This window comes from Lynx canadensis, chromosome A1 (genome assembly GCF_007474595.2).
Source record: "Lynx canadensis isolate LIC74 chromosome A1, mLynCan4.pri.v2, whole genome shotgun sequence".
NCBI lineage: Eukaryota > Metazoa > Chordata > Mammalia > Carnivora > Felidae > Lynx > Lynx canadensis.
Window position 1 is genome coordinate 162,013,782 of NC_044303.2, and position 25,876 is coordinate 162,039,657.

The 25,876-nt window shown below is 34.8% G+C and overlaps 1 long non-coding RNA gene across 1 annotated transcript in view; it reads right to left on the bottom strand.

Moving 5' to 3' along the window:
• Positions 1-25,876, bottom strand: part of LOC115520867 — an 89,730-nt gene that overhangs the window by 34,559 nt on the left and 29,295 nt on the right. The window contains exon 2 of the long non-coding RNA XR_004343848.1: positions 21,401-21,524. This is a non-coding gene — a long non-coding RNA (uncharacterized LOC115520867). The remainder of the gene's footprint in view (positions 1-21,400; positions 21,525-25,876) is intronic.

Here is a 25,876-nt window from a genome sequence, read left to right on the forward strand (position 1 = left end):
AAAACATGAACAGACACTTCTCTAAAGAAGACACCCGGATGGCCAACAGGCACATGAAAAGATGCTCATCGTCGCTCCTCATCAGGCAAATACAAATCAAAACCACATTCAGATATCATCTCACGCCAGTCAGAGTGGCCAAAATGAACAAATCAGGAGACTATAGATGCTGGAGAGGATGTGGAGAAACGGGAACCCTCTTGCACTGTTGGTGGGAATGCAAACTGGTGCAGCTACTCTGGAAAACAGTGTGGAGGTTCCTCAGAAAATTAAAAATAGACCTACCCTCTGACCTAGCAATAGCACCGCTAGGAATTTACCCAAGAGATACAGGAGTATTGATGCATAGGGGCACTTGTACCCCAATGTTCATAGCAGCACTCTCAACAATAGCCAAATTATGGAAAGAGCCTAAATGTCCATCAACTGATGAATGGATAAAGAAATTGTGGTATATATACACAATGGAATACTACGTGGCAATGAGAAAAAATGAAATATGGCCTTTTGTAGCAACGTGGATGGAACTGGAGAGTGTAATGCTAAGTGAAATAAGCCATACAGAGAAAGACAGATACCATATGGTTTCACTCTTATGTGGATCCTGAGAAACTTAACAGGAACCCATGGGGGAGGGGAAGGAAAAAAAAAAAAAAAAGAGGTTAGAGTGGGAGAGAGCCAAAGCATAAGAGACTGTTAAAAACTGAGAACAAACTGAGGGTTGATGGGGGGTGGGAGGGAGGGGAGGGTGGGTGATGGGTATTGAGGAGGGCACCTTTTGGGATGAGCACTGGGTGTTGTATGGAAACCAATTTGTCAATAAATTTCATATATATAAAAAAAAACCTGGTATAGCTTGCACAGTAGGATGACTGCTAAGTGATCAAGTCAAAAACTCACATCTCATGACCCCTGTACTTTATACAATCTTCTAGGTCACACTGACTTTCAGAAGTTGTTTTTAATCACCATAAGAGAGAACTTACATAGTGCTCTTTCGTTCATGGATCTGTACTTAAAGCTTAGAATTAGCAAATGAGACTCCATTCCCTGGCTTACATTACAAACTGGAATAAATGACCAATGAATACTTTACTATAAATGTAAAAAGTGAAATTAATTATTCCTTGTAAGAAACACATTAAAATGTTATTAATATGAAAAAAAAAACAAAATCCATATCAACTGGCTCCTTCATAACTCTCAAATTTCATCTTTTACCATTTCAAATACACTATCCTCCTATACAACCCATCTTACAGAACACGTCAATTTCCTCTCTATACCCTACTCTGATGTTTCTCCTATTTACAATGTTCTCATGTTCCCCTGTCAGCCAAATATATCTATTTTTTGTATGTATGTATGCACATATTCTTTGATTTATCTACTATGTACTCATTTAATGTGAGGTTTGGGAAAGTTGCATCTTATATAGGATATTAAATTTTAAAGTCAAAATTGCCCTTAAAATTACTTCTAAAATTTGTACTCATTTTAAATAGCTGTTATGAAATCATCTGCTAATCCTGACACCTCTGTCATTTTCATTATTGATTGGTATTTCTCCTGGATACGGGTCTCATTAGTTGTTTTTGCGTGTCTATTTTTCACGGCATACTGGACATTATGAATATTATATTACTGATTATTTACATGTTTTTTCTTTCCTTAATGAAACATTTATTTTGTTCCACCCGACAGTTAGTTTATTCACCCATATCCTTTACCTTTCCAAGCCTTTAAAAAAATAAAAAAAAAAAATCCTTGTTACTTGCAGTAGAGAGCAGGCTTTGAGACCCAGAATTAGATCACCAGTAAAGCATGATCTCTTTGCTACCTACCATATTAAACAAAGTCTCTCCACACTGGCTACCTGGAATCACAACATCTGTTCTGTGCCAGCTGCAGCAGTTGTTTGGCTCAAGGCTCCCTAATAGTTGTGTGTCTTTTGGCAGTCAGTATGTATGAAGCCTCTCGGAACGTCATTTGCACATGTTCAGCTTAGTCTGTAGCCCAAGACCCGAGGTGAGTTGCATACACATTTCTGAACCTCCTTCTCTAGACAGATATCTTTTCTCTGATACCCTGCTCTGAAAATTCTAGCCAAGTCAGTAGCCTCAAGTTCTGATCTCTGTCTCAATTTGACAAGACTACTTTTGGGCTTCCTCTCCCAGAACTACAGTCAGGAATATGCATTCATGCAGAAAACCAGGGCAATCATGAAGCTCATCTCATTTATTTTCTTTCTTTCAGTGATTCCCACCACATCTGAAAACAGTCCATTTTTGCAGTAATTTATGGTAGCACAACAGGTCTAATCGCAGTTATTTTGTAATGACACAAAGTAGTATTATAATACCGCAGTATATTACATACCGCAGTCTATTACATAGTTGCTGGTAACACAGGAGGGCAAATGTCTCTATATGTGATATATATGTATCTCAGTAGTACGGGAAAGGGGGAGAAATTTTATCTAATAAATAATATGTAACAAAAATATTATCTAACAAAAACTTCCCCAAATTACGCTAATTTCTTTTGTAAACATTCAATTAGTATTTCTGGTGTGTGGTGACAGGCATCAAAATATGCAAAAAAGTGTGGTAATCTCACTCTTGAAAGAGATTAATATTTTCTTGTCTTATTTATGGCAATCAGAATAAAAGTCTTATGTTCAGAAACTTGAAAAGCGGAGAGTCACGAATATCCAGGTTCAAGTCCTCAAGTTTATATGTGTAAGTTATGTATATATGATAGGTTTGGTCAGGCAGAGGACCAAGTCAAGGAGGTCAGCTGGTAAGTCTACATGCAAATAAATGCAATTAAGATTTTATATAGGGCCACTAATTACTAACACAAAAATCACTGTGTAGTGTTGAACTCTCTGTGCTACTCTATTCCACTTTTGGAAATAGATACATGCCTTTTTGCCTACAAATCATAACACTGTTCAAAAGAAAGTCAGTCTTGCAGGAAAATATGGAAAGTGGGAAACCAGGCCTATGTAACTCTTCCTAACAGATGTAAGCAGAAGAGAGCGTACGTTATCGCAGTGTCAGATATTCGAAAGCTTCATTTATCTCATGGAAGAGCAAAGTAGCATTTTACCATGAAAAGCCTGAGAGGCTGACCATCAAGAAGATTTAAAAGGTGAATTCAGCAAGACCCTCTACCTTATTGTTAACTTGTAGTCACTTGACAATATTTAAATTGACATTTAAAAAAGATTTATGAATGTCCAATAAACACATAAAAATGCTCAATCTCATTAGTCATTTGAGACATGTAAATTTAAACCACAGTGAGGGGTCATTTTACACACACTAGAATGGCTATATAAAAAAGACATATAATAAGAAGTGTTGGCAAGAATACAGAAAACTGGAACCTTTGTACATGCTAGTAGTAATGGAAAATGGTGCAGTTACTTTAGAAAATCTTTCAGCAGTTTCTTAAAAAGTGAAACATAAATTTATCATATGATCCAGCAATTCCATTCCTGAGCACTTACCCAGAATACATAAAAATACATGTCCACACAAGGATTTTCATATGAATGTTCACAGAAACATCATTCCTAGTAGCTGAAATGTGGCAACAATTCAAATGTCCACCAACTGATAAATGTCTAAACAAAATGTGGTGTATCCATACAAGGGAATACTGCTCTGCAATAAAAAGGAAGAAACTACTATGATTCTACAACATGGATGAACCTCAGAAACATGCTAAAGCTAAAGAAGTCAGATGCAAGACATAGTGTTATGACTCTATGTATATGAATGGTCCAGAAGGAAAAAAGAAAAAGACAAATGTAGATTTAGTGGTTGCCTGGGAATGAAAGTGGGAATGAGGATTTGCTGAAAATGGACACAGGGATTCTTTCTGGGTTTATTGTGCTGATGGCTCTACAGCTATTTAAATTTACTAAAAATTATCAAACTGTACACTTAAAATGGGTAAATTTTATGATTTGTAATCTATAACTCAATAAAGTTGTTTAAAAAATTGTCAATAACCTGAAATCTAAAAAAGAACCTTAGTGTAACAAATTAGAATTGTATTACAGCTCTTCATCATGTGCTTAGAGCAGAATTTTTTAAGACTAATGTTTTTAGTACCTGGGATTTTCCCTGATCTTCTGACATCTAGGGAAAATAAATAATCTGGAAACTTCTTTGAACAATGGGTGGGAAGAGCTTTAAGCTTTAAGGCCACCATGTATAACATAGCAACACTAATGGCAAAGTGTAAAAGTAATTACTGGATTCCTACATTAATGTGAGAATCTGATATATATCATACATATATATACAACATAACCTGAAAGAATAAACAATGAGCATGCTATTTTAATTTCTCATTAAATATTATTGGTTCCTAAAAGATGGAATGAAAGGAAAAGGTCAATACTTTTCAGTCACTCCCAGATTTACCTATGAATTCTTTAAGTTTTTCATGTATGAAAGATAACCTAGAAAAGAGTCTTACATTCTTTGGAGGTTTTTTTTTTTTTTTTTTTTTCTTGTGATACTTGTTTTTCCTCTTCCAAATTTCAAGCTTCATCCCCCACTCACTGTATTCTAAACCCCACTTGCCATGTAATGAGACTGGTAGTACAGAGGAAACAGGAAAGGAAATACAAGAAAGGAGATTCAGGAAAGAGACTATCTCTCTATGTGCTGCCCATGTTTGCTACTTCCTCATGTGATGCTGTCTTACCCTTACTTCAAAACTATTATAGGATTTGCTCAAACCAGGTATATATCTTCTTCAATGCAGAAATTTTTAAAAGGTAAAATTAATTTAGTCTTATACTATAACAGTTATAACTAAACCTTGAAATCTTTTAAGCAAATATCTGACTCTCTAAGGAAATGTATAGTTCTTAAGAGGATTATTTATTCTTCCTTAGTACAAAATGCACATATTCTCTGCAGTGGCCTTCAGCATACATTGCTTATAACCAATTGTCTAAATGCATGTGTTCTCTACTAACTCTCACAGGAAAGAAATAACATTCTATGATTTATGACTAGGAGTATTTCATATTCCATGAGTTAATTTTCCTGAGGTATACTAATTTTCCGTTAGTATCCCCAAAATGCCATTGCCTATTTCTGTTATCACATAGCTGTGACAATCATGGTCTTGTGCACAATCTTTATACATCAATATCAGAGACACACCACCAGACTCTTTGTGCCATTTAAAATTGCCTTCAGAGTGAAAAATTGGGATTAAGGGAGAATTTGAACAGAGTAGCATATGAGAAGTCATTGTTAGACGTTTATTTACATGCTTATGCATGCTTTATTTACATGCTTATTTACCATGTTTTAAAAAAATTACAGTGTTTAATAGGGATCAATAATTGCAATCAGCAATAAATAATAGTAGATGAGACAAAAATGGAATACATTTAAATATAAAAAAAACAAAGTAAATATTGAAACTGGTATAAAAATTAGTATCTCATTATTAGTAAGAGTATACAAATGTTGGAATATATCAGTAAGAAGCATTATGCTTTGGATAAAGAGGCATTCTCTAGCCTCTAGAAATCAAATCTCAACTTTACTTACCATACCGAGCAGAGTTCTTACAGGTTTTTTGTGTGTGTGTGATTTTCTTAACTTGGGATAAGAAAAACAAATGTCAGCGGTTCATGAACCGAAAGTACTGTGATAAGTACATAAAAGTAATAACTTTGTACCAGTCAGTAACTGCTGACCACAAAAATGTTTTAGCTTTGGGTGTTACTGAACTTTATCTCACTAAGCAAGATAAAATAGTTGAGTCAACAAGAATTACTCCCTGTCTCTACAAAGCAGATGTTATAAGTAAATAATGCAAAAATAAGCCTACCTGCTTCTAAAGTAAGTCTGTGGGGAGAAGGAAAAATATGCAGCAGACCCCTGCATTGGATGACAGAAAAGGAAAGACAACACAAGAAAATGATGAAGCTTGGGTAAAACTTGAACTCGCTGCAGTAAGCACTGTGTTTGAAGGACTTGATAAAAGTCAAACACTTCTTGATTTCTCCCTTCAACTACATTAGGAGACCCAGAGATCATGAATCAATGGTTAAAGGTTCATAACCATCACACCTACTCCAACAATATATCTCTAAATGGAAGATTCCTGAATCACATATATCTCTGGGAACAAGAACTAGGGATTACTGGGATGGATGGTTGATAAATCCAAATAAGTGGCCCTCTCTTTTAATGGGCTTGACGTGAAGTCTTCATTCTATTAGCCTATGTCAGGATATTAGGGATATTTTGACACACTGATACATTTCCCTCCCATCCCCTTGTTCCTAAGTCAATTGTTCTCCAAATATGATCTGTAAAGCCAAAAACAGCTGGTGAGACCCTTTCAGAGGCCAATGAGGTCAAAACTATTTCATAATACCAAGACCTAATTTGCCTTTTTCACTTGGCTGATATGTACACTGATAGTGCGAAAACAATGGTGGCAAAACTGCTGACACCTCAACATGAATCAGGACAGTAGGCACTAAATTATATCAGTAGTCTAGGAGTCATTGTATTATCTATTGCCATGCACTCATAATTCTGTAAAAAAGAAACACACTGAATTTCACCTAACAGTGTTCTTGATAAAGCAGTAAAATTAATTTAATTAAGCTCGACCTTTGCATACATTCCTCTGTTAATAGAGAATATGACAAAATGTGAGATAAAGATAAAACACTTCTGCCACAATCTGAAACATGTGTCTGTATCCAGTAAAAGCCCTTGTGCAACTGTTTCAGATGCAAGCTCAACTAGCTGCTTTTTCAGTGGAGCAACATTTTTACCTGAAAACACAAGTGGCACACTATAATTATTCAGACATGTTTTGACAGACTTTTGTTTCAAAAATTAATGAAGTGAGCCTATCATTTCAAGGAAAACAACTGACAATATTTGTTGCAATGATATATTTCAAGCTTTCAAGGAAAAATTAGCATTTTGGAAAATATAGGTCTGCCACCATGAACTTGACAATTTCCCAATACTTAAATAATATTCTTAGAGAACATCAGTGATGCTAACAAATGTAATAATGAATTTGCCAATTTTTTAGAGATATACATAACTCAGTTAACCAGTATTTTCCAAATAGCAATGCAGCATGATGCTACAGAATTATGCATGAGTAAAGGGTAATTAAGATGCAAGATACAGCAATGTATTTCACATTTGTTGCTTTGAAATATTTGTTGCTGTAAATCAAAATTCTACATTATAATCAACTTTTGAGAAACTATCAATTGACAAGTTTTGGTGCAATTCCAAACAGACACACACACACACACACACACACACACACACACACACACACACACACTTAACAATTATCTTAAAGATTATTACAATACTCCTTCCTTCTCTAACTGCATATCTGTGTAAAACCAAACCTTCTTCGCTATACTTCAGCCAAACAGTACAAAAACAGTTTGAATGCAGAGATAGATATGAGAAGCCAAACAGTAAAGTGATTTGCAAAAAGTTTAAACAATGATGTTTCTCATTTTTTTTTCTAATTTTGGAAAAAAAATTTATGTAAAATATGTTTTTAAATAAATTTAAAATGAAGCACTCAACAAATTTCATTTTTAAAATTTCTCAGTTAAAATTTTTTTTTAATGTTTACTTATTTTTGAAAGAGAGAAAGGCAGAGCATGAGCAGGGGAGGGGCAGAGAGAGAGGGAGACACAGAATCTGAAGCAGTCTCCAGGCTCTGAGCTGTCAGCATAGAGCCAACCAGGAGCTCCAATTCACAAACCGTGAGATCATGACCTGAGCCGAAGTCTGATGTTTAACTGACTGAGCCACACAGGTGCCCCCCAAAATTTCTCAATTTTAAACTCTAATACAGTAAATATTGATATAGACAACTCATATAAGCAAAACTTCTTGGAGTTCTAAATAATTATTAGAAGAGTTTAAAGCATTCCTGTTTGAGGATAAACGCTCTAATTAAATATTAACGACTTTTATATTTTATCCTAATGTTCCTGTCATTTACCAACATGCCCCATCATTCCTGTCTTTGTGATTAAATAACCATCTTTCACAAACCCTCCCAAACTAGAGCCCCAGGTCTATGATATAGATACTTTTACAATAGGCCTACAGGTGCTCAGACCTGGGATAATCCCCATCAGTAGTAGCATCAGCAGCAGCAGCATTTTTTTCTTTCCTTAGCTAATCTTCTACTAGGTTCTATTCTAGTTACTTATTTCTCATTTCATTTAAGCTTCACACTTCCTAGATTCTTGTACCACTTAGTTCTAAATAAGCGAAACTAACAAGAGCTTGTTTGAATTGTAGGGGCACTTATTTTATATTCAATAGAAAATCCAAAGACATGAGTTCAGGGTTGAGTCAGCAGCTGAAAGATGTTGTCCAGAACACTATTTTGCTATTTTGCTCACTGATATGACATTGTTCTATTCTTCCATCCCCAGTCTGCTGGTTCCCTTCTTCACATTTGCTTCTAATGGTCACAACGTGTCTGCTGCTTCTCCATATATCATATCCTCATAAGACAAGCTCCAAGATGCAAATAATCAAGAGAGAAAAGGGATTCTTGTAATATGGCACTTTCTTATTTATGAGGAAAATCATTCATAGAACTACCATTGACTTGGCCATTTTTTCCTTTGATATCTTTGGTTATTTAACCTACCTCTAAATTAACTAGAGGAAAGGGGGACTAGTCTATCTAAGCACATACTAGAAATAGAAACATGCATCATCTTCTGAGGCTGGGAACATCATCATTGAACAAATTCTAGGTTCTCTTAGGTAGGAATATTCTTTTTTATGTAATATATTATTATAGATAAAGATAGGTAGATAGATGCAGGTTCTAATAGGACACATAAGGTTTCTGGATCAGAAAACAGATCATTATTACAAACAGAGCATCCTGGGGGATGCCTGGGTGGCTGAGTTGGTTAAGCATCTCACTTCAGCTCAGGTCATGATCTCATGGTTTGTGAGTTTGAGCCCCACACTGGCCTCTGTTCTGACAGCTCAGAGCCTGGAGCCTGCTTCAGATTCTGTGTCTCCCTCTGTCTCTGCCCTATCCCCGATCCTGCTCTCTCTCTCACTCTCTCAAAAATAAATAAACATTAAAACAAACAAACAAGCAAACAAACAAACAAACAAACAAAAAAACCAGAGCATCTCGGCACTAGGTCTCCAAACTCCAATCTCCAATGAGCAACATGGTAAGAGCCTAATGTTATTGTGTGCTTGTACCACATAGTAGGAATCCTGAATTTATGAGATTCTTAAGTTGTATGGGACAGTTGACATATCTGTCCCTCCTTCCCTTGGATAGAGTGAGAGAGAGGGAGAGAGAGAAATAGAGAGAGAGAGAAGCCTTTAAGCAGGAATGTAAGTAAATCTTTTCCTGAGAAGGCAGAGAAAATTCCCAACCTACCAAAGCTGGAATAGCAAATGGCCTCAGGGGAAATATGTCTCTAAGTATTTGGAACAATACACCATCTCCAGCTTTCAAACTATGTTTGCTAGTAATCATCCTTTTAATGAAGTTTTCCAGTGAGTTTTGATCAGAAAACCCAGACCATACACAAATATGAAAAAACTTATGGAGGGCTGCTCCCAACAATAGCACACTATCATTATCCCTGCTTTACAAAGATAAACAGAGCTCAGTGATGGCAAGGAACTTGCCAAAAATAAACCCCTACTCAAACCTAGATGTTTTTGATTCAAAAGCCTTTATTACTTCCTGGATGTTATGCTACTTTTGGTAACATGTGGCAAGGGAAGGGGAAAAGGAATAAATAAATGGGTTCTGGAATCTAAACTATAATTCCAAAATATTTGGAAATATAGGTCATCTTCTTATTTTATATCTTTAGTTCTGTTTCAGACTCTACTTGGAATGAAACCATGATTTCCAACATTTAATACAAGTGAAAATGTATCCCTGAAAATGGAACCAACCAAATACAAGTGAAATTTGAAAAACATCTGTTTGAAAGCTGTGACTATTTATAGTTGGAAATCTTTGCTTCCTTAAATATGACTTGAGAGAATACTTTTGTTTATGAAGCAATACAGTCCATTTATAAGATAAAAGTACAAAGGGACTTTTTGTTGAAAAAATTGTCACAACATATAAAATATATACACACACAAAATCATTTTCTGCCTTTAAATATAGCTGCTATTGACTATGTAATACAGCAACTCCTACAGATGTTAGTAGCCATGATATAAAGGGTTGCAATTCTTTTTTTCTCTCTCTCTCTTTTTTTTTTCAAAAGAAACCTTAGACAGTTCAAAGTAATACTATACCAAATAGAATGCCACAAATTGAGATATTGTTTAATCCTTCATAGCTCCTGGGAAATAATGCCCTTTGTAATTAAGCCTGTACTCCATTGACGCTGTGTTTTCATAAGTCAGAGAGGGGTGTTGTTCAACTTACTGTCAAATATTATATGAAAGTATTTCTGCAAGATTACAATGCTGAAAAGCGTATCATTAAGGGTGCTTATGTTTTGTATTTAATTTGTATATATGACAATGTATAAAATAATAAAACTGCAAATCTGAAAAAAGGAAAAAGAAGAATGCATATGAAATACCACAAAGTTGTATGCATGTTCTTCACCTTTTTTTTTAATAGCCAGAATGAATCAGGCAAGCTGCATGTACAGTTGGTTAAAAGAAATTGTCCTGCTAATTTACATATATATTTTTAGAAGTCCTATTTCAGAAGTTCCTCTAATTTTAATCTTCAATTTGGAGACAAATTTTGGCCATCGACAGATGAATATATGGATCATTTACATAGAAGAAAATCTCCTATGTATAATTTTTGACTAAAATTTTCCATCCGTTGTGCCACCTTGTCATACAGAGTGCATTTCTTGTCACTTACATGCCTATGATATAAACCTCAGAGTAAATTTACTCAGACTTACCTGAAAGCTTAGTTTATTTGAAGAAGTTTATGGCCAGAAATTTTTGCATAAATGCATTTGGAAATTATAAGGAATACTGATAATTTTCTTTCTGGTTTTCCTGGTACTTTTTTCCTCAGTTGGTGAAGTCATTAAAACCTAATCAGCTCATAATATGTACACAGTTCCTGATCCATATAAATTGAAATATAGATTTCAGAAAAGGTTTAAAAGTCTAGATATATTTACATGTGTGGAGAAAGTATAGAGAAAAAAGAAAAATTTTTAAAATAAATTTTAAAAATTGGGGCACCTGGTTGGTCCAGTCTGTTAAGCGTCTGACTCTTGATCTCAGCTCAGGTCATGATCTCACAGTTCATGAGTTTGAGCCCCGCAATGGGTTCTGCGCTGACAGTGTGGAGCCTGCTTGGGATTCTCTCCCTTTCTCTCTCTGCTCCTCCCCTACTCTCTCTCTCTCTTTCTCTCTCTAGATATAAATAAATAAACTTAAAAAATAAATAGAAAACACGAAGAAAAAAATTCAAATAATTGGAATTTTGGAATAAAATTCTTTGGACACTTTAAGTGATTGGAAAACAATTCAAGTTGAAGATCAGATGTAGTGTAAAGTCATGGCTGAAAACTCTGTCAGCATCAGGCTCTTTTTGGAAGCCTTACAAATTCCACACACGACATAGAAACATGCAAACCTGCTCCACTGCTCATCTAATTTTCAAATACCTGCTGCCTTACACAACACAAATTCAACAAATTTGCTTTACCCTCATATAACAACACATTACAGAATGAATATTCTCATTCAATGTTTTCACTATCATAGATTCAGTTTTAGTTTGCCAGAAACAGTTCATAAAAACACAGACATACATGCACTATCGATTAGACAATTAAATGTAAATATCAATTGACCAATTAGATATAAATGTTAAACATATGGAAAAATATTCATAAGAAAAGCTTATGCCTATTTCCATGATTTTAAGATGCCAAATAAGATACTTCATGAATTTAGCAAGAGATTTTAAAGTGAAACAGTAAATACCTAACCTGAAAGATTCTTAGGATTCTTGATACATTAATAATAAACATGTCTTAAATTTAAGAATGTTAAAAACAAGTAGGGTTGCCAGACTAAGCAAATAAAAATACAGAACACTTAGGTAAATGAATTTCAGGTTAACATGAATAACTTTTTAGTATAAGCATGTTCCAAATACTATATGGGACATACTCATACTCAAACAAAAATTATGAGCTGCTTATCTGAAATCCAAATTTAACTGGGTAATCTGTATTTTATGTGACAACCCTAGTGATAAGACAAAATACCTGAAAAATCTCTCCATGACCACTCAACATTGATAGAATTCTCTACTCATACAATCACAAAACCCTTATCCTGTAGGCCATCCTGGAGAAGATTTGATTCTACTTTTATGTTCCATTTGCCCTGCCTTTTGTACCTTGCTTCACTTTTTTTCAGCTGTTTTTTAAATACTTTCTCCAGATACCAGTTTTGAGAGTGGCCTTTTCTGCTTTCACATGTTTCTATAGTACAAATGACTTTACATGCTCTTAGTATAAATTAGTGTAAAGTGAATATGACATAAAATTCACATGGGATGATGCATGACTTTTTCTAGCCTATTCTATTTTCTGGCACCACTAATAATAGTTGAGAACAAAGCATAAAATACAGAAACATGTTGTATTAGTTTTCTATTTCTGCTTAATAAGTTATCACAAACTTAGTGGCATAAAACACAAATTTACCCTTACAGATTGAAAGTAGTAATAGCAGTAGTAGTCACAGCATTAATAGTAGCAGGACTAGCTGCAATAGTAGTCTGACACAGCTCTTTATCTCACTGGGCCAAGATCAAAGTGTCTGCAGAGTTGCATTCCTTTCCATAGCTTCTGGAGGAGAATCGGCTCCTTTGACTTTCCCAGTTCCTACAGGCTGCCCACACTTCTTGCCTTGAGGTCCCCTCACTGAAACTTGAAAGCCAGCAAAGTATCTCTCTGAACTTCTTTAGCATTCACATTTCCCTGTGACCACAGCCAGGTAAGAATCTCTGCTTTTAAGGACCTATGTCATTAGATGGAGGGTACCCAGATAATCTAGGACAATCTCTCAATGTCAAAGGCTTTACATGTAAGGACTGCCATTTTGCCACATGAGCTAATATATTTACAGGTTTTAGAGATGAAGATATGGATATGGGGGGGGACATTATTCTGTCTACCACATGCAGCTAAATTATAGCAAGCCAAAGAGGGACATTTAACCATGTCACCACATGTTCTTTGTCTTGGCTCAGTTTGGCCCCTTGCGTAGTCTTTACTACCTACTTCTCACCAGTCCTTATAATCTTCTCGTCTGTGTAACTCCACATGTTTCCTTTATTTTTTCTTAAATACTGAGGCTATGAAAGAGTCTATTCCTACTCTTTTTTTTTTAAGTTCATTTATTTGTATTGAGAGAGATTAAAAAAAAAGTAGAAGTGGGGAAGGGCAGAGAGGTAGAGAGAGAGAGAATTACAAGCTGGCTCTGCACTGTCAATGCAAAGCCTGATGTAGGGCTCAAACTCACGAACTGTGAGATCATGACCTGAGTCAAAGTCAGATGCTCAACCCACTGAGCCACCCAGGTGCCCCCACATCTTTCTTTACACACCTTCCATCAAGCTTTTTCCTTTTATTGTTTGTTTTTTAAATCATTTTTATGGTACAATTTATTAATTTATTAGGAATTTGCCTTTTTAAAAATCTGTCAGTGTTAAATTTAGAATTGTTTTTTATTCTGTTATTGCTCTGGTTACAAAGTTGCAGAGTTTGATGGGTTTGGCCCCAATTCTATCTTTCATGTAAGATTTATTTGTTGCATACAATTTGGCAGAACATAAGGTTTTCCAGGAATACATATACCACATTATGAAATATGTGTGTTTTGTTTTTCTCTTTATTCTTTCCATGAAAGAGAACTAAAACTTCCTTTCTTGGCTTATCAGATCTCCAATAGAGGGCAATCAATCCTAAATCTATATCTCTATTCTCATTGTTTATATAAATATCAGTTTACAATCTTTGGTGATATACTTGCTATTTTCACTTTTCTCATTATTATGACAAATTTATTAAAAATAACTTTTATTCTTTTTTCTTGACCATCTAACTTCCCTTCCAATCACCCCGTTAATTTTCAACACTTAAATATTAGCAGTTAACTACTGTACTAACTGTGCCCTTCTTACCCAGACTCAGTTACCAAGATTTTGATGTTTCTGCCTTTGAAATTCTTTCATGATAAATTCTGGCCTCTAATGCTAAGCTCTCAAAGTGTGGTTCATACATCTCTAAAGAATAACAAAATTATTTAAGGTTATTATAAAGGTATTTTTTAATATACACATTTTTATAGATACTCTCTTTTAAAGTTTTTTAAGATTTATTTTAAGAGAAAGAAAGAGCACATTAGCAGGGGAGGGGCATAGGGAGAGGGAGAGAGAGAATCCCAAGCAGGCTCCATGATGTCAGTGCAAAGCCCTACCCAGGGCTCAAACTCACAAACCATGAGATCATGACCTGAGCCCCGATCAAGAGTCAGACACTTAACTGACTGAGTCACCCATGCACCCATGGATACTCTCTTTTATACTAAGTAAATTGGTATATTTTTTATGTCAGTGTTGGGGAGGGCAAAGTTTTACTCAACTCCCTTAAGAGTTCTTGCCTGAAACAGAAAATTAAATTGACAAAGGCATGTTTGTAGGAAAAAAGTATCCACATTTCTTTAATGTAAGTTTTATGTGACATGGAGCCTTCATAAGGAAATGAAGACCTGAAGAAACAGTTAGATCTTAGTATTTTATGGTAGGTTTCATGAAGAGTGGGCAGTTGTGCAGAAATATGATAGATCAAGGAGTATGAGCTAAGGGCTGTAAACTAGAGAAAACTGAGCAAGGCCTGTTTATCCAGATTCTTCCTGGCATCGCTTTGTTTTTGGAGGCTGCTTTCCTCTGGATATAGGGATGATGACTCTCACATGAGGGTTTTATGATCTGTTTCAGGGGAGAAGGGTGGAGGGAGGATGGGCAACTTTCCTGCCACTGTTATTCTCTCAAACTACTTTAGCTTAAAATACTTAATATACCAAGGAGCCATGATGGGGTAGCATGTCCTGAACCCATCATTGGGGGTTATGAAATAAAACTGCCAACGTTTTAAGTTGCTTAATTTAAAATTGTATTAAGAATTACAAGTACTATGCAAAAGTTGAAAAATCTATGATGGTTATATATAACAGAATAAGAACTAAGAAACTATAGAATAAATGGGGTTTAGATCATTTTCCCATTTCCACATTCCATTCCCTATCGAGGGCAACAGGGAAGCACCAGAGAATTTTTGAGAGTGACTGATGTGATCACACTGATCTTGGTAATGTCTGTAAACTGGGAGTTGATGTTCTACTTGAAATGCAAAAAAGGTTAGAAAGAGTTTGAGATCAAAGGATAGAGCAAGCAAAATCTTAGGTCATCTGTGGCAGATGCCATAGGGAAATGGAGCCCTTCACATCTCCCCCTACCCACCCATCTCCTCTTGTTTTTCTCAGTCAGGGTGGTAACACAAAGTATGCTAAGACACCAAGGTTGCAGGCCTAGCATAAAAATGTTACAAAGCAGTTTGCCTAATACATCTCATGCTCTAGTTCAGATTAAGCTTAAGAGACAAAAGAATATCTATTTGTAAACCACATATGTTCTAACTGTACTACATTCGAAGGTGAGAAAACCATTAGTGATTAGGAGGCAGACACACATATATATTCTATATTGTTTGCCATATAGAAAATGTAACAATAGCCCTGATATATTAGGGATGTGGGAATCCTGATCACATCAACATTGTGATTTCAAGTCTGGAGTCATGATTTAAATTATCCACTGCTTTATTTTCATTGCCATGAATGTCATTGAGGTTCAAATCCTTATTAATTCATTTCTGATGAACTAAAATACCTGAAATACTAGTTTTACTCTTCCTCTGGCAAATACTCTGTACATTTTTTTAATGTTTATTTATTTTTTAGAGAGAGAATGTGGGTGGCGGAGGGGCAGAGAGCGGGGTGGACAGAGGATCCAAAGCAGGCTCTGTGCTGACAACCCCGAGGCCAGTGCAGGGCTCAAACTCACGAACTGTGAGATAATGACCTGAGCCAAAGTTGGACAGGGCCACCCAGAAGCCCTTACTCTGTACATTTTTTAATTGAATTTCTTGCAACAGATTTTCTTTTCCTCACCACACTTGATACCATTATGCATGTGACTATAGAGTCTTCCTTAAAATTTTGATCATCACATAAACTTTCCATAACTCTTTTCTAACCTTAGATAATAATAATAAAAAGTTGTATCTAAAGTTACCAGATTGGCGTCCAAGCAATTATCCAACAATGTCTTACTCTACCTGTCCAACATCATCATTATCATAATCAACCATGCCAACAGCAATGTTTATTGCATGCCTATAATATGCATTGTGCCATGCACAATTGAAAATTATAAAGAAGTATGAAATCTTGTTCTGGCCCATAAGAGTTTACTTAATCAGTAGAGATTTCATACAAATTGATATATAAATTGGAGAATAATATAAAAGAATTACTAACTGAAGGACACATGCAGAAAATTCTATAAAGTCTTGAAAGAAAGATCAAGCTTGCACATATCTGGTTATTTTAACTGTTACTCCCTCCAATGAGAGAGTCCATTCCTCAAGCCAGATTAGCCTCCTCATTTTTGTTGAGTCATGAAATATTCAAACGCTTCTAAATGCTGTGTTCATTTTACTTGGCAAAGCAATCCAAGGCTTCACCATTTTACCAAATTTTAATATTTAATTTCAATTTAATTTAGATTTTCTAACCTCAGTTAAAACTTATTTAATTCTACATAGTTTTGCTGAAAGAAATACATACTGCCATTAGATGAAATTAGAAATCTCTTCTGGGTTAAGCAGCTTGTCTTTTCATGGTCATGGTTACCTCACAGAAACGAATAATATGCATTTCCTTTGATTTATGCATTTTGCACAAAATTAAAATATTTTGCAATTAAATTAAAATAGTCACTGTTGTCGCTAAATATTTTTAAATAAAATGGGCAATGCATACATATATAAGATATATAATCATATGATTATGATATATATATATATATCAGGTTAAATTGCTTTTGATTTTAAATTATAAAATCTCTTACAGAAGGTTTTAGGACAGTTAACTAATAAAGAAATTCTCAATTTTTGAGAAAGTACCTTTTACATTAATAAGTTTAGAAGTAATGTTTTATTAAAAACCAGATTTTCACATTTCTTAGGCTGCAGAGTACAAACAAATGGGAAATTTATTCCACTGTGAAAACAAAAAAGGTGAGAATTTCAGAGACTTTTATTTTGGCATTCCCATGTTTTAAAAGCTGTATGTGTTGTATTTCAGAGGTCTTAAATTGTGTATTTTACTGAGACAGAGGTTCAAACATTGCCAAGCATGACCTTTAAATTCAGTTTCTCCTAAAACTAAAAAATATGTTCTAAGTCTTCCATTTCTTTTTACATCAGTTTCAATTTAAGCAACTAATGGTCCTGTTATGATCACCATCTTCTTCATAGAATCTGGACTTTTCCCTAAACAGAAATAAAATGAGGCTCCTACAAGGCAAGATAGTTATTTGGTATGCTTGTCAATATTCTTGTGGAAGAAGTAAGTGGCAGGATATCTAAGACATCCAGATTTAAATATAGAAATAAAAAATTCTTGACATTTCATAAAATTGAAGAGGTTGATCATGGTTTCATAAAACTCACTGATTTTATTATAGTGTTCTGAGCTTTTCCAAAGTTTCCCTACTAAGTTTAACTGTAATGCTTCCTTGTGGACTACTTAGTATAATACTCTGAGTAAAGATACTGTTTGCATTCTGCCCAAATTTTCTTAAAATTCTACTTTCTTTACCAGTATTAGTTCACCAAATTGCTTTAGGTCAGAATCTTCAAAGCAATCTCATCTATAAAGGTTTTATTTTGACCTTTCTTACAAACTGTTTTCATTAAATTATTACATGCAACAGAGCTACCTTTAGAGATGGAGAAGTGTAACTTGTTCTGAATGCAACTGTTTAGTGTCTGAAATTCATACTTGCTTTCCCCCTATTTTGGCTTTCAAACAACTTGGTGGGGGTCAGGAGAAGCATAGATATATTACTAAGTTTCTGTTTGGCAACTCTACAAATGACTCCTACACTAATTTGCCATGCCTTTGGGGCTGCGGCTAAGGAGCTGTGATAATGGAACTAGAGGCAAATCAACCTAGCCCTCTAATGCTTGACTAGTTTCAACTTATTGGCGTACGTTTCTACTAGGGTCTCCCTGAATTAGTACTGTTTTATTCACATACTCAGCATCTCCTACTGTAGGTCAAATGGGAACTGCTCCCTGGGAAAGAATGTGAGTAATCTGGCTGAGAAATGTGCTGGATTGAGTGAAATTGTGTTGGCCGCTCTGCCCCATTTTTCTCCTTCTCTGGTCTCCTTCTATCATAGGAGCTGGAAGCCTGGGGACTACATTTTCAAGAATTCCTGCCAGTATGGTCTTAGGTTAGATTCTGCCAATGAGAGGCACTAGTGTAATTCTGGAAGGTATAGGAAAAGCAAGAGCAATTATTATTCTCATGGCTGTGGACGGAAATTACCAAGGCTTTTCTAGCAGCTTCCTGGTGTCCTCCAAGGAAATCACCTGCTTTAATGCAGGAGGCAGTGAAATCAGTGGCAATGATTTTTTATAATCTGAAAATTTCTGGTTTCCTAAATGTTACATTCTCTAACCTCTTCTTCCCCAGACCTTTTAATGTTTTTTTAATACCCACTATTAAGCCATTTGCCGTGTGAAACAGCTAGAGTTGTTTTTTTTTTTTTTTTCTAGTTTCCTCACTGAACATCAATAGATATAGAGACTCTTGAAGAAAAGGAATCCAGAACTCATCTCCTTTTGGTGGTTCTGATTGAGGGAAGAAAACCAAGGATACCAAACAGGAACACACCAAGAGGAAATAGGCTGGTGACCTGTAATCAGCTCCAGGGATGTCCACACAGAGTTTATTTGGCAATGAATAACTAAGGACAAAAATCATCTGTCCTAGGCAAGCAGGTAAAATGACTAGGCTTTGGAATTATTAGCTGGGCATGCAAATGACAACTAAAAGTTTTAACTTTGAAAGCATGTAAAATACCACCTCTGCTCGTGCAGATATTAAGCTCAGCAAGAGCCACTTCAGCATTAAAGACAGATGCATCCTATCTCATCTCCATCCCTCACAGAAACAGAAAGTCATCATCAGCAGAGATCCTCCCAATCCTCCAGCAAATCTGCAAACAGACCTACATCTGAAGGCTTTCCTTTTTCATAATAATAGAGGAATCCTGTGCAAGCCAGTTGAAGACTAGGACCTGCTTTCTCAGTGATCTGCAGCTTTTAGTTATCCTGTCTGCCTCTTCAAGTCTATGCTACCAAAAATACTGTTAATGTGCTTGCTCCAGGAACTCACAACTACAAAAAGATCTCTTTTAACCACTATTAGAGTCTACCATTCAAAAGGTCTCTTTTAACTGATATTAAAGTCTACTTTTCCTGCCTTATTATTGGCCAAACTTTTCAAAAAATATTTTTATTTGTACTGTTTCTGTTTTTCTACTTCCAAACATTTGTCAGTCCATTCCAGTTTAGCTTCTTTAAATCTTCAGTATTTCTCAAAAAACTTCTCTGGCTATGGTCATTCATTCATTCATGTATTTTTTCATTTAACGCATATTTACACAGGCTAACTTGCAATATATATCTTTATATATATATATCTTTATATATATCTTTTACATATACATTATATATATACACATATATATGTGTGTACATATATAATTCCTACCATAATGCTGCACTATAGATAGATAGACAGACAGATGATAGATAGATGATAGATAGATAGATAGATAGATGATAGAGACAGAGAGAGAGGATAGATAGTGATATTTCCTATATCCAGTTATTGTCATTTCCCAGCCAGTGGAAAAAGTAAAAGAATGAAATGAAGGACAAGCAGCATTTAAGGATATAAACCGAAAGTTGTAGACATCATTTTATACACACACACACACACATATATATATGCACATATATATGTAAAAGGGAAAGTGTCTCTGCCTTGATTGATGTTGCAAATGCAATCAACATCTTTGCCTAATCATTTATTCTTTGTAAAATAAGAAAAAAACATAGTACAAGCTTATTGCAACAAGATATAAAATATGAGGATAGATACATAAAAGAAAATGTAATATATTTCCCCAACTAGTTGATTTAACAGTTTAATGTAGATTCTTCCACACATATCTCTATACTCACATAATTTAGGTTGTAACACATGAAATTGCTGATATTTGACTGTTTTTTTACTTATAACATTTATCAAATGATTCAATACATATGTACATGTATAAAGATTTTCATTTATTTTAAAATAGTTTTTGAGCAATTTTCAAGTAATACTTTATATTTTTAATTTTTTTAACTTTTACTTATTTATTTTGAGAGAAAGACAGCATGAGCAGAGGCAGAGAGGGGAAAAGAGAGAATTCCAAGCAGGCTCTACACTATTAGTTCAGAGCCTGACACAGGGCTTGAATCCATGAACTGTGAGATTATGACCTGAGATGAAATCAAGAGTCAGATGCTTACCTGGCTGAGCCACCCAGGTGTCCCAAATAACATTTTAAAAATATAAATGGTTCGGGGTTCTGACTCTTGATTTTGGCTCAGGTCACACTCTCACGGTAGTGAGATTAAGCCCTGCATCGTACTCTGTGCTGGCAGTGTAAGCCTGCTTGGGATTCTCTCTCTCCCTCTTCCTTTGCCCCTCCCAAAACATGTGCTCAACACACATACACATGCAGACTCTCCCTCTCTCAAAAAACAATGAATGGTTCAATGAATGGATAATATCTGTGTTCATCTTTGCTGGGGAAATATATAAACAAAACCTTCTGCCAACCCAGGAAAACATTTCCACAAAGGTGGGAGAGAAAATACTCATTGAATGAGCATTACACCAGAATATGATGAGCGTAACTGCAAATCCATTAAGAAACTGCAAAGGCAGAAGGAAATCTCATTCTTACACAGCCAAGCAGATACAACACATTTCATACGTGTTATCAAGGTAAACAATAACTATTGTTCAAGGAAGAGGATTTGACAGCATCATTTGTCACACATAGTTCATTCTAAATTCACCTGATAATTGAGATGAGTAATTGTGTTAGTTAATTGAATTTACTCAAAAACAAATTAAATTCTTACCTTTATGACAGGAGGTAGTTCTGCAAGTTGGCCAAGGTTGGGCTCCTCCTACCTGCCCACAGAAATTGGGATATAGGAGTACTATCTTCTTTAATGATTACATTTCAGAGAGGACTCCCAGGTCCTAGAGAAAGACAATCCCAGATTGTAAAAATGACAAGGGGCTTATTTAGCCTTTAAAAAGTTTACATACATTTTAAAGAGATGGAAGGAAAATATCCACAAATTTTCTAAAGTAAATGTCTAAAAAAAAGGAAAGGTAGGACATCTCTTCATTTTTCATAGGTAGAATTAAGCCACTTAAACTTGTATTTACTCTTACATATTATATATCAATCATCAAAACATTTACATAAAATTAACTACCTTTCTCTTCATCATTATATGTTATCTCTCAATATTTGAATAGTTGGGGTCTCTATAGTAGTAACTGTATAGGAGGCAGAAAAGTCACTATGGAAAGGTTGGATAAATATATAAACTTACAGGATAAGAAAACAAATCCCATAGTCAGTAATCCATGTAGATATTATTTTAAGATAACTGAAAATCATCTACACACAAGTAAATTTCTGTCAACTTATATTTTTAGTAAACAATCACGATTAAATTGAATCAATTGTACACAGTACTTTTCTTAATAGTTTAGAAGTAAGAACATGATTGCTACAGTGAAAAACACATATACTAGATCTTGATGGTAATTAAAATGTATCCCCTTTCCTATTGTAGAAATTCAGTTATATCCTGAAAAACCAAAACTAGTAAAACATGAGGGCATAAATTAAATACACATGGTTATGCAGACAAGGAAATAACACTTAACTCATGTTTTCCTATCTGAATAAGTATACAATATGTTTCACTTTTGCATTCAGGCTACCACGTATACATGCTCAATTAGTATACCTATCGTACCAAACTATATTTAATTTTGTATTTCTGATGCTTGCACAGTTCCTGGCACGATGACACCTAATAACTGTTTATTAGATTACATGTTAAAGTAATTTTATTTTAAACCTAATAACCATTTATTGAATTAAATTTTAGAATGACTTTGGTTTAAAATTATCCAAGGATTAACCTCTCTATTGATCTTAGGATTGCTTATTTTCCCAAACAAAACTAGATAATTTAAAAATTCTGTCTGCAAGAAAGCTAGTATTTTCAGAATACCACATGAAAGCATTTTACCTGCACCATATTTTTTGACCCTCATAAAAATTGCTAAAACATAGGTATTTATATTTATTAGTATATAGACTAAGGTACTAACAGAGACCCAAACATATATTGACTTAAAAAAGTACAGACTTATTTCTCTCTCAAGGAACATTTAGTACATAGGGTGATCCCAAGAGGGCTCTGCCAGACTCAAGGTAGAGTTTCTACCCCTGAGTCCAAGATGGTACCATTTCCCACATCCAACTATTGTCATTTCCCATAAGTGAGAAAAGGAAAAAAGAAAATGTAAGACAAGCAGGGGTTTTAAAGAATATTATCTGAAAGCTGCATATATCATTTGTGTACCACTTTTGCCTAGAACAAGGTCAGATAGTCACAGTAACAAAGCAGGTTAAGAAACGTAGTCTCTAGCTGGGAGAGCAGTAGTCCTTCTAAAATAATGTGTATAGTAATGGAATTGGTTAAGGTAGACTTACTGGGAATCACTGTGAAGTTAATGTGGTATAACTTTTAGAGCTTCTTCTAGGCTCCTGGGGATGGGGGAGCTAGCAAATTATTCATTTATTTATTTCACATCCTTTTTTTCCCTTAACACTTTCAAAAGATAAATCTTCCCCTGATACATAGAGCTCACCTATAAAAGATACACAGAGAGAATGAATTCTGGACGAAAATTCACTGTCTCTGCCCCAAAATAATTTTCTTGCCCCAAATAATTTCCTTTATTTTACCAGTGAGTTCCAGAGAGGTTAAGTATCTTGCAAAGAGTCACATAGAGTTGGAGCTGAAATTAGAACCTGTAGTCTCAAAGACTTTTGACTATTATATTTCTAAGGCATCAACTACTCACATCTTTTAGAATTTTATTTCCTCCTAGAAATGGAATAGTGCCTTCTGGCACTATTTCAGAAAAAGCAAAGCAAAAAAAAAAAAAAAAAAGGCTGTACAATCTAGAAATTACAAGGTAATTGGCTACATTGCTTTGTCCCTATCTGTTCAGATGGTCTTGGAAGACAAAGTGAAAGTGAAGGAGAACATGCAAAGCCCAGCTGCCAAACTGACATGACAGCCGGTTAGTTGGGGCAATGCCACTCTCAGATCAACCCAAAGGTTAATAACACAGATGCAGTCAAACATCTGATGGATAGAGGCTGTGAACTATCACTAACTTACAGCGAATGCCTGGGGGTGGCAGATGAAGAGGCCTATCATCAATTAAGCATGGCAGTCCATTTTTATAAAATTGTCAGAAAGGATTATTAAATTTCACATCTTAGTCCGCTTGGGGAAAAAAAAATCAAATAACACTGAAGGTTGCATTTTAAAAACAATGTTTAGTGTAAACTCTTGCTTCTAGCCTCATGTCAAACCATCAAGGAGGTGCTGTACAAGTTGATCCATGCTTTTCATTTTCTCATTTCTGAGCCAAATCATTTCATTTCCTTATAATTATTATTAAGTCCCAGTATTTTTTAATCTGATTATTACTGTTTAATGTAAGTGTAAGAATTTCATAACTTGGGGAAATATCTAATTATCAAGAAAACAACCTCAAAGTCTGAATATGAGTGCAAGTGGAATACTTATTCAGCATGTCAATTGGAATGCACAGTCCTCAAAGTGAAATTCCTTAACAGACCATTAGCTTTGTTTTTTATAAATTTCCTTGTTTACATTAAATTCAGAAAAATATGCTGCACTATGTCACAGTGGACTTAAATTGGTCTAACTCTACATGTGCTTTCTTAAATTTCAAGATTTGATTCAGAGGATTCCATCTAGTTTGAGTTAAATTTATTACGAATAAGCTTGATTATTTACCCCTCTATACTAAATCTTAAACTTTCTGTATTTGTTAAATCCCCATGAATGCCAAAATTATTTAGTAGTACATTGGAAAAATTTTAAAGGCCTGATATAAGGCAATTATAGTGATAACACAATCACTATTAAGCTATAGCAAGTTCTCAGAATATCTAGAAAACTATTCACAGTTATTACACCACACACATTTCCACACTTAGCATTGTGATGTAGTTTCAGTTCCTGTTTACTAACTTAACATGACTTTCCTAATATCCTCTTAAGGAAATTATTTTTTCTAGCACTGGATTAATATTATCCCATGCTTTTTTACATTTTGGCAACAAGGTATCCCCAATTCTATACCACAATCCACTCATCTAAATGATCTATTTGATGGATATCACTAAAACACTTTGCAAACTTGATTGGAAAAAAATGAAATGTTACATAATGATCAACTTGAGGTGGTACGCTGAAAAGAGCTCACAGTATACCAGAAAGCTACAAGAAGCTGTTGAAAAGCCCTATTCTATATACTGACATGAAGAAAAAAAGATCATAGAATTCTAGAATTATAAGGCATAGGAGTTATTCAGGCCAACACTCTAATTAAACAGGCCAGGGACCAAAAACTAGCTTTGATAAAATCCTCAAAATGAGTTGGCACCTAAACCAAGGTTTGGACCTAGGGTTGTATACACCACAGCCCACTGCCTTGCCATAGACCACGCATTCCCCAAAATGGCAGGAATACAATGATAAGAATAGCATTTGCATGTACCATTTCTGAATCAAACAAATTATGGATCAGCATTTTATCCTATCAAACTTCTCACCTATTAAGTGATTCTTTGTGCCCTCCCACCCTCCATATATCAGCTTGGATGTGGAATAAAATCCTTTGGTTGCGATGCTGAGAAAGTTTGCATTTTATGTTCCAAATGTTCCACCTAGCAACAAGTAAATGTAAACTAACTGGTTGACTGATTGACCACCTGATTGGCTGACTTATAGAATAACTGGTTGACTGACTGTCTGATAGATGAGGGCTTTCCAGAGAGGGTCAAGGTCATAATTCCCTACAGGCTCTAGTAAACTTCCAATGTCAAACATTACTGACAAACCTGATACCTGAAGTACCAAGTTACTCAATATCTTTTAGTGACACAAATTTCTAAAAATAACAGAAATATCTTCAAAATTTTCTTAACCACACCATATTCTTTTTGTTTTACACAAAAATACTAATTTTTAAAAATTAAAGGATATTTAATGTCTAAGAATAAAACTATTTAGAGAGTAATTCAATGATACCTGACATTATGTGAAAGACAAGACATAATGTCATGATATTATGATAAAAAACATATCGCATTTATATTTCAAGATATGATATAAATGTGATGTCTTTCAAAGGGCCAATTTTCAATAAAAACTTTAATATTATCAAGTTTTTGTATCTAAAACTTACTATAGCAATTT